Source organism: Podarcis melisellensis (genome assembly GCF_964234715.1).
Source record: "Podarcis melisellensis genome assembly, chromosome: 4".
In the NCBI taxonomy this organism is placed as follows: domain Eukaryota; kingdom Metazoa; phylum Chordata; class Lepidosauria; order Squamata; family Lacertidae; genus Podarcis; species Podarcis melisellensis.
Window position 1 is genome coordinate 82,453,616 of NC_138531.1, and position 9,245 is coordinate 82,462,860.

General features: G+C 44.7%; 1 long non-coding RNA gene across 1 annotated transcript; it reads right to left on the reverse strand.

Moving 5' to 3' along the window:
- Nucleotides 1-1,434: 1,434 nt before the first annotated feature.
- LOC309369428 lies at nt 1,435-6,356 on the reverse strand. The gene is made up of 3 exons (XR_014168123.1): nt 6,244-6,356; nt 3,420-3,523; nt 1,435-1,520 (listed from the first exon to the last, which is right to left on the reverse strand). It is a non-coding gene; the product is annotated as an uncharacterized lncRNA (long non-coding RNA).
- Nucleotides 6,357-9,245: the final 2,889 nt, after the last annotated feature.

Consider the following 9,245-nt stretch of genomic DNA (forward strand, 5'->3'; position numbering starts at 1 on the left):
GCAGTGCACGGAAATGCCGTTTACCTTTCCGCCAGAGCAGTACCTATTTATCTACTTGCACTTTGACGTGCTTTCGAACTGCTAGATTGGCAGGAGCAGGGACCAAGCAACGGGAGCTCACCCCAACCCAGGGATTCGAACCGCCAACCTTCTGATCGGCAAGCCCTAGGCTCTGTGGTTTAACCCACAGCGCCACCCGTGTCCCTATTGATAGCCTTACCCTCCATGAATTTGTCTAATCCCCTTTCAAAGCCTTCAGAAAAGGTGGCCTTTATTACATCCTCTGGTAGCAAATTCTATAGATTGTGCAGTGTGTGAAGAACTGCTTCCTTTTGTCTTTTCTATTCTACATCCCACCAAGTTCCCCTTTGACAGTACAGATCTTTCCAAGTTAGGCATCATGCTCTTTGGGCAGAAGGCTACAATCCTAACTATGTCTACTGAGATGTGAGTTTTCAATGGGGATTTCTTCTAGGAAAATGGGTTTAGAATAGCAATAGTTACGGTACGCTCTGCTATGGTCCTCAGTGATGCTTAATGACTGCATTTTTGGACAGCTAGCAGATGACAATAATAAACAGCAAAGTCTCATTAGCTGCTGAAATCATATAAAAAGAGTTGGAGATTATGCAGGACATTAATTTAGGTGTGTTTGTGTGTAAAATTCCATACAATTTTGACACCTCTATGACCTATATAGATCTGTTGCCTTGGGCAGGGAATGGGAGAACTGCTATTTAAAATGGCCAGTGTTATAAATTAAAACAGTCTACTCCCATTAGGTGTTGTCTGCTGTGCTCAGAAGCCCAGCTGAGTGGGTTGGAGACAACATTTGTGACAAAGCGCATCTGCCCAGCGAGGCCCCAGCTGATGGCTCTGCCAATAACCGGAGCCTAATTAATTCTGCTGAACCGTTAGGTGCCTCTTCATTTGCATTAAATTGAAATTAGGCTCTGAGAGGAATGCTGAGCTTTGCAAAGCAGAGTGCATCATGAGGTATATAGGATGGAGGAAGTGAGATGAATAATTCGCTTATTTGTCTTTGTTGAAAACCTTAAGGAGGGAAAACATGCATCAAACAGCATAAGCTGTTTATTGTTACTTCATGGATGGTGGTGGTAGATAGAGGGGGCTGAACTTCTCCTCAGGGAGAATGAATGAGGATGGATGTTATTGTTGTTTAGTCGTCTAGTCGTGTCCGACTCTTCGTGACCCCATGGACCAGAGCACGCCAGGCCCTCCTGTCTTCCACTGCCTCCCGCAGTTTGGTCAAACTCATGCTGGTAGCTTCAAGAACACTGTCCAACCATCTTGTCCTCTGTCATACCCTTCTCCTTGTGCCCTCCATCTTTCCCAACATCAGGGTCTTTTCCAGGGAGTCTTCTCTTCTCATGAGGTGGCCAAAGTACTGGAGCCTCAGCTGGATAGCTATAATTATTCTTTCCATTTATAGACCACTTTGGTGTCCCAAGATCTTGAAGTGGTTTATGTACAATTCACTTCCCCCCATCTTCCAGCAGCTGGAAGCACAGGAATATAGGAAAATTACCTCAGACCACTGGTCCAACCACCCCACACTTTCCACAAGGACTGGCAACGTCATTCCACAGTTTCAAACAGGGGACTCTCCCAGTCCTACTTGGAAGTGCCATGAATTGAACCCGGGACATTCTGCAGGCAAAGTGGACACTCTTTCTCTGAACTGTGGCCCATGGGCCATAAGGGGTATATGGGGATTTAGGGGATGGGCAGTATCTCTGATGGGGGAGACGTTGTCCTCCTTCTGGGGTAGTTCGTCCACTTTTGGTCTCCACCCCATTTTCACCTGTGGCTCCTGGAAGCTGTCAGAATAGGACAGCAGCCACACCCCGGGAACAGCTTCGACTGGCCATTTAAACAAAGTGAGGGTAGCCAGTGGGTCTCAAACCCTCAATGATCTAGGGACATGCTCTGGTGGATTGAGTGGACAAGACCAATAGTGGGCCCAAAGGTCAAGAAGAGTAGAGGAAAATGAGGAGAAGATGGGGCTCATCAACCTGGGGATGTAACCCATCTAGGAGAAGGAAATCTCTGGTCCTAAACATCCACTGCCTTGCGGGATATATTCAGGAGAAAGAAAGGCTAAGGAGTAAACCATGCACAAATCCTTAAGGCAGTTGGGTGGGTGCCCTGTACGCCTCCTTCCAGCAACTCCTGCAGCCAAGCTGGTGCCAAATGTACTTGCTCTGTTTTCCTTCAGACCACATCAGCAAGGCCAAGAGGGGGGTTGTGTTGTCTGGGCAGCCCAGGACCTCCATACACCTTGCCCAGACTTGTGCCCTGGGGAGGTCACTTCAGTGCTGCTAACACAGAAGTTTGATTTCACCGCCGCCCCCCCGGAGGTGCACTCAATTGTCTCTTGAGACAAACAGATGCCAACGAGTACAAGAAAACATCTGGAGTGCCATATTTTGCCTCGCCTACTCAGGCTGGCAGCATCTCTCCAAGGTGTGAGGCTGAGAGAGCTCTTTTGCTCCCGAATATCCTTTTAACTGGATAAGCTAGAGACCGAACCTGACATTTTCTGCATGCAAAACATGCACTCTGCCACTGAGCTGTGGCCTCTCCTATAATTCTGGCAAGCAACCTAAAATGTTAGCAACTTTCCGTTCTGTTGTTTGGACCAGCAGTCAGAATCCGAGACCAGGGAAGAGAGACGGCGGAAGAAGATTGGAAGAAATTTAAGGACTATCTTGGGAAATATTGCAAAATTAATGAATGTTAGAATGATGTTGGTTTAGAAATTAAGTGGTTTTTCAGCTGTAATGATTAAGTAAAAAGAAAAGAAAGGTTGAAAATTAAATGAGAATTAAGGGAGAGGATTTGCTGAATTAATAATTAGAAATTGGAATACAAAAAGGGGAGGTATGAGGAGGTCGGGGAAGTAAGTTATAAGAAAATAAGGGAATGAAACTTTACTTGTTTTTAAATAGTTTTTAGTTTTGTATTTTGTTTTTTATATTTGTTATTTTTTGTGTTTGTGTTTTGTTTTTATTACTTTTTTTTTTTGTACAACCTTTGAAACTTCAATAAATACCTTTAAAAAACAAACAAACAGAAAACAGAGCAGGCTCACTTCTTTTCTGGTCAGGTGTTGGGAAAGTCCCAGACCCTAACTCAGCAGAAGCAGTCGTAAAATATATCAAGGAGTTCTCCAGTGGAAAGGGACATAATTTCAAGAGTGGCAGCTCTGTGTGTCGTGCTGCTGCCAATCTCAAGGAGGAATGGCAGGCGGAAGATGCTGAGCAGCTCCCATCAATCCATCCACCTCAGAGGAAACGATGGTGCTCCTCCAGCTGGAGGAAGAATAATGAAAAACTCACTTGCTACTGCGGGTGGGGGAGAAATTCAATTTGGTGCACAGTTAAAAGCAAACTCACCTAATTCTCAATTTCCAAAACAATCTGAGAACCGAAACACAACCCTCCTTTGAAAATTGTAGTCCTCTGAATTTTGCAGTGCAGATTCCCAGCCAAGTAATGCGCTCGAAAACGCACACACAAGAGTAAAATGCACGTGAAAAGGCAGATGCTAGCATAAGCTGCTCTCCGTCTTGCTGTCACTGCCTGTTCACCGGCGCCCTCAAAGGAAGGGAGTACCAGCAAGAATGAAGAGAGAAAGCAGTAGCATCCACTCATCCTGAAGCCTGTTTATTTTATTTATTTAAGACACCCCCTCGCTGCCTTTCCAAATATAAATATTTCCCCAAAGTGGCCTACAAATATAAAAGGAGAACTTTTAAAAACAAACACCAACATTCGCAATTCATATGATTAAACAGAAGGAGCAGCACAGCCATCTGCTCTCAACTGAGCAACCCCATTATAACATCCTAACTCGCAGCCTTTGGAAAGCAAAAGAAAAAGAACAATCCACTCCTAATTAAAGCAGCCTGAAAGAAAAACATCTTCAGGGCCTTCCTGAAAGGAAATGGAGATGGAGCCAATTGCAGCTCTTGGGCAGGAGTGGACAGCATTGTGGGGAAGCAGCACTCGCCTGACCTCACCCCCAACAGCTGAGACGCAGCTGTGTGCCAGGAGAAAAGGTGGCCAGGCGGCAGGGAGGTTGGTGCAGTGTGAACACACCAGCAGAGCCCTTCCTGTGCTGCTGCCGCTGTGCTTGCACCACACCGGAGGGAGGCAACATGAGAAGGGCCTTTTCTGCAGTGGCTCCCCATCTGTGGGATGCTCTCTCTGGGAAGACTCACCTGGTGCCTTCACTACACCTTTTTGGGCACCAGGCGAACATGTTCCTCTTCAACCAGGCTGTTATGTACTGAGTTGAATAGGATCCGAAATGCAGCAGTCTGATTGGTCTACAGGAGCCACCCAATCCAGCTCCAGGTGGAAGTGAATCCGCAACCTGATTGGCCTACAGGAAAATCCCGGAATTAGACAATCACGTGGGGCCCACTGTGTAAATAATGTATATAAAGCAGACATTCTGGGGGAACTTCCATTCCTTCTCATCACTATGAGCTGATTAAAGGGCATGAAATCCACTCTCGGCTCCAAGTATATTTAACAGGCCTTTAACTGATTATGGCCTTTTAAAATGTGTTATGCATATTTGCATTTTTATGCCGTAAACCGCCCAGTGATCCTCAGATGAAGGGCAGTATGTAAATTTAATAAATGATGAATGGCAGCAGCCTCCCCCCCGTCCTTCTCCTTCCTGGTAAGCGGCAGTGGCTCAACTGCGAGGTCAGGGGAGCACCACCTCCCCAACACACTGCTACTGCTCTTGTTGCGAGGGAGCTTCATCAAGCTGGGGCCACTACCCAAAAGTTCCTGTCTCTTGTGCATTTCACCACCCGTACTGGTTCAGTGCTCGGACAATTTCATACTGCAGACATGTTCATATGGGTGTAGTCCAGGGGTTGCCAAGGTTTCAGTAAACAAAAACAGAAAACAACCCTCAGAAATCCACAGTGCACTAGAGACTCCTGTTCCTGCTCACTTCCAGTTTGCACTGTCTTGGCCTTTCCTCCATGGGACACCCACTCTTAAACTTGCTCACATTTCATTGGATGCCAGAATTAGACACCCACACTCCATTTTGTCTGGAGCAGGAGAGAGGTGTAGTAAGGCAGTAGTGACTGATATAGGTGCCTTTTTTTCTCCATTGATGAGGAGGGGGCTGAGTGGAAGCATGCCCACACCATTTGGTGGTCCTTTGTCCTTTCTGCTCTTTAACATACAACAACCGCCAGAGGTGGTGTTAGTGTAGCGTGACTTGTGTGGCTGCACTGGGTGCCACAACAATGCTGTAGAGTGGAGTGCAAAAAGCGGGAGGCAACGAATTTTAGCGCCGCACAAGACACTGCTGAAATTTAGAGAACCCCAAGTCTGCCACTGCAACCCTAAAATAGCCATTTTGCGCCATGCACATGACTCTGACCACTGGGGCCAAAACGTTGCTGATCCCTGGTGTAGCTTCCCTTTAGGTAATAACATGAACCCAAACCACTAACAGCTTTAGAGGAATTGATGCTTTTGAATTATGGTGCCGGAGGAGACTCTTGAGAGTCCCATGGACTGCAAGAAGATCAAATCTCTCCATTCTGAAGGAAATCAGCCCTGAGTGCTCACTGGAAGTACAAGTGGTGAAGCTGAGGCTCCAATACTTTGGCCACCTCATGAGAAGAGAAGACTCCCTGGAAAAGACCCTGATGTTGGGAAAGATTGAGGGCACAAGGAGAAGGGGACGACAGAGGACGAGATGGTTGGATAGTGTTCTCAAAGCTACCAGCATGAGTTTGACCAAACTGCGGGAGGCAGTGGAAGACAGGAGTGCCAGGCGTGCTCTGGTCCATGGGGTCATGAAGAGTCAGACACGACTAAATGACTAAACAACAACAACCAGTGCTTTGAATCGGTCTTGGAAACACCCAGGAAGTTGCCTTCTCCCTTTGGGTAGCTCTTTGCATTGGGCCCAGGAGAGAAAGGACAGTATCCGTGCAGCAGAAGTGAGGAAAAAGTGGTCCCCCTCAGGACACCCTAGTCCTGTGACTGTGACCTGTTTTAGCTCTTTTTGATGTTGGATTTTAGATCAGTTTTACCTGCCCTGAGACTTTCTCAGGGCAGGTAACAAATTCTATCATCGTCATCATGACCAAGAGCTCCCCCAAACCTGGAGTATCCAACTGCAGTTTTACAGCCCTCTGCATGCTGAACATAATCAATCACCAACTCTCCGTGTCACCTTTACTTTCCTCTCTTCTTGGTGCTCAATTAACATATTCATCCTCAAACGGCTGGCTTACTAGTGTGTACATACTGCAATGGTAAAGAGAGAAATCAATGTCTCCCCAGAGGCCTCGCACGTACTCTTAAGACTTCTAGAGCATTTGTTTCATTGCAATGTCATGTGACACAAGAGCATCTCATTATGTAACCACAATTGACTACCATTCACTTAAGTTCCCATCCTTTAATTATACATTGCTGTTGCTTGCAGTCTGATTCTCCACAGAGAGCGAGAGCGAGAGCAAAACTGAATGCTCCTTCGGAAGCTGTTAAGTATATACTAGAAATGTGCCTTCTGCAAGCATAAGGCTGGCCATTTGCTATACCTTCCCATCAGCTTTGCTTGCATTTCTGCCTCTGACTTGGAAATTACCATCATGATGAATAGTTTATGTTGTAAGCAAACAAATAACCTTTTTGGCAGATTTCAAATGCAACATTTAAGACCATGTTATTGCCCGCAGCTCATCTGAAATGATGTTGGGAGGTATGCTTTCTTTTAGCCGACGTGGTACCTAAAAGGATTTAGCTAAGAAGCAAATCTAAGAGAACAAACCTCTCCATTCTTAAGGAAATCAGCCCTGAGTGCTCACTGGAAGGAAAGATCGTGAAGCTGAGGCTCCAATACTTTGGCTACCTCATGAGAAGAGAAGACTCCCTAGAAAAGACCCTGATGTTGGGAAAGATGGAGGGCACAAGGAGAAGGGGACGACAGAGGACGAGATGGTTGGATAGTGTTTTTGAGGTTACCAGCATGAGTTTGACCAAACTGTGGGAGGCAGTGGAAGACAGGAGGGCCTGGTGTGCTCTTGTCCATGGGGTCACGAAGAGTCGGACACGACTAAACGACTAAACAACAACAACAAGAAGCAAAACAAAGTTATGGTGCCTACTATAGTGCCAAGATGCAAAAGAAGAAAAGGCTATTGCACATTTAATTATTGTGCAGAAAAGAAAATGTCTCTTCTACACAACTAAAGATACAGGAGCCTTGTCCTCTTTTGCATCAGTCCGCACAATATGATTGACGACGAAATATGATAAATAAAACTTCTGGAACCCGAGTTGCTTGGGACTATCTATCTATCATCTAAGCATTGTGGAAAACTGGAAGCATAGTGTGTTGCTAGCAGAGTTGAGGCAGACTCTGACTTTTCCAAATGCTTTATTACAACTTACTCCTAAACAAGGCTGTCACCTCTTCATGACATCACCCAGCTCTGCTCTACTACACACAGAGGCACAATTTGATCTGATTTACATACTATGTCCTTTTAAAATGTGTTTTTTGTGGGGGGGTGGCTAGTGGGTTGTTGTTTTTATTTTTATTATGTATGTTGTGGTTTTATATTTTTATTTTATTCTGTGAACCGCCCTGAGACCTCTGGGTATAGGGAAGAAGAAGAAGAAGAAGAAGAAGAAGAAGAAGAAGAAGAAGAAGAAGAAGAAGAAGAAGAAGAAGAAGAAGAAGAATCATCTTCTGATATTTGCACAGACTCTTTTAAACAAAAACAACAACACAACACACAATGACAAGTGACCTTCTTTAAAGATAGCATGAGAGAGACTGCATACATTCTGCCCCGGCAGGGATTTCTGCCTCAAGCATACAAATACAGTAGGGCATTTGATTTCTTTAATACATCATTCCTAGTAACTGCTGTTTAATTTTTAATAGCAGATAGGAAATGAGCCTGAGAACTTAAGAGAGAAGTCTGTCTTGGTGCATGACCCCTTTCTTAGGTGGACTAGGCTTAGAAAGAGACTGGGCCAAGGTTGCCCAGTGAAGTCTGCCTATACCCCCCCCCCCCCGGGCTCTCTCACTATTCTATGATACTAATAAAATGGGTACTGTACCATGGCTTATATTGTTCGTAATTCAGGAGAGTTATAACCCACTTAATCAAAGAGTTCACTAACTGCTTAATCAACCACTTACAGCACTTAAAGCACTTAATCAGAGAGCTCGCGAACAAATAAAACTACAGATAAAAAACACAGCTACAATCCACAAAACAATTAAAACCAAATCTACTGAAAACCATCAACATTAAACACACAGATAAGATCAGCAAAACTTTCCTTCCTTTGGAAAAACAAGGAACTGAAATGGGCAGATTTGCCCATCCTTACTCAGAAGTCCTGTTGAGTATGGTAGGGCTTATTCTCAGGCAAATAAGCTTGAGACCAAGCCAAACTTAATAGAGCTGTCTCATTTTCTTCCTTTGCAAAGCAACTTTAAAAAAAAATCCCATTACAACTTGATTGTGCTTACAAGGCAGCAAGCCATTTAAAAGCATCATCTTATACTATCAGAAGTATGGGAAGGGGGTGGGGTGGGGAGCAGCTGCAAACTGCATTTTCAGCAACATTTTGTAGTCATTTTTCACACAGATGCATCTTGTTTTGCATAGAAGAAGGGAACACTTGCCATTTGAAAATGTGGATAGATGTTAAAGTCTAAAATAATGTTTGCAGGGGCAGCTCCGAAACTGATTTGCATCTCGTTTCGGTAAGTTGTGAATGGTGTCCAGTTAATAAAAAATGACATGGGGGAGGGGTGGTGGTGTAATGAGATATAACAGAAATGGCGGCACTGTGTCCTAAAGTGGGGACCTTTGATCTTGTAAGTTCGGCCTCTTAATTTGATTTGAATCAAACATGATGACAAAGACTGCAAGAGGCTCTTAATGAGCCAGCTATTCTTAAAAGGACAAGGAATTTAACTGGATCTATCTATTACGGTGCCCTGGTTAGTTCTCTTTGAACTATTGTTATTTACATTACGATAGATCCTATAAAATGGGGATCCCATGGTGCTAGGTGTGAAAACAAAGAGCGAACCAGAGCTGGAGACGAATATAATTTCTGTTGAGCAGCAAGTTTGGAAGTGTTTCCCCCCTTGAATACAAACATACCGTATTTTTCACTCTATAAGACGCACCAGACCATAAGACA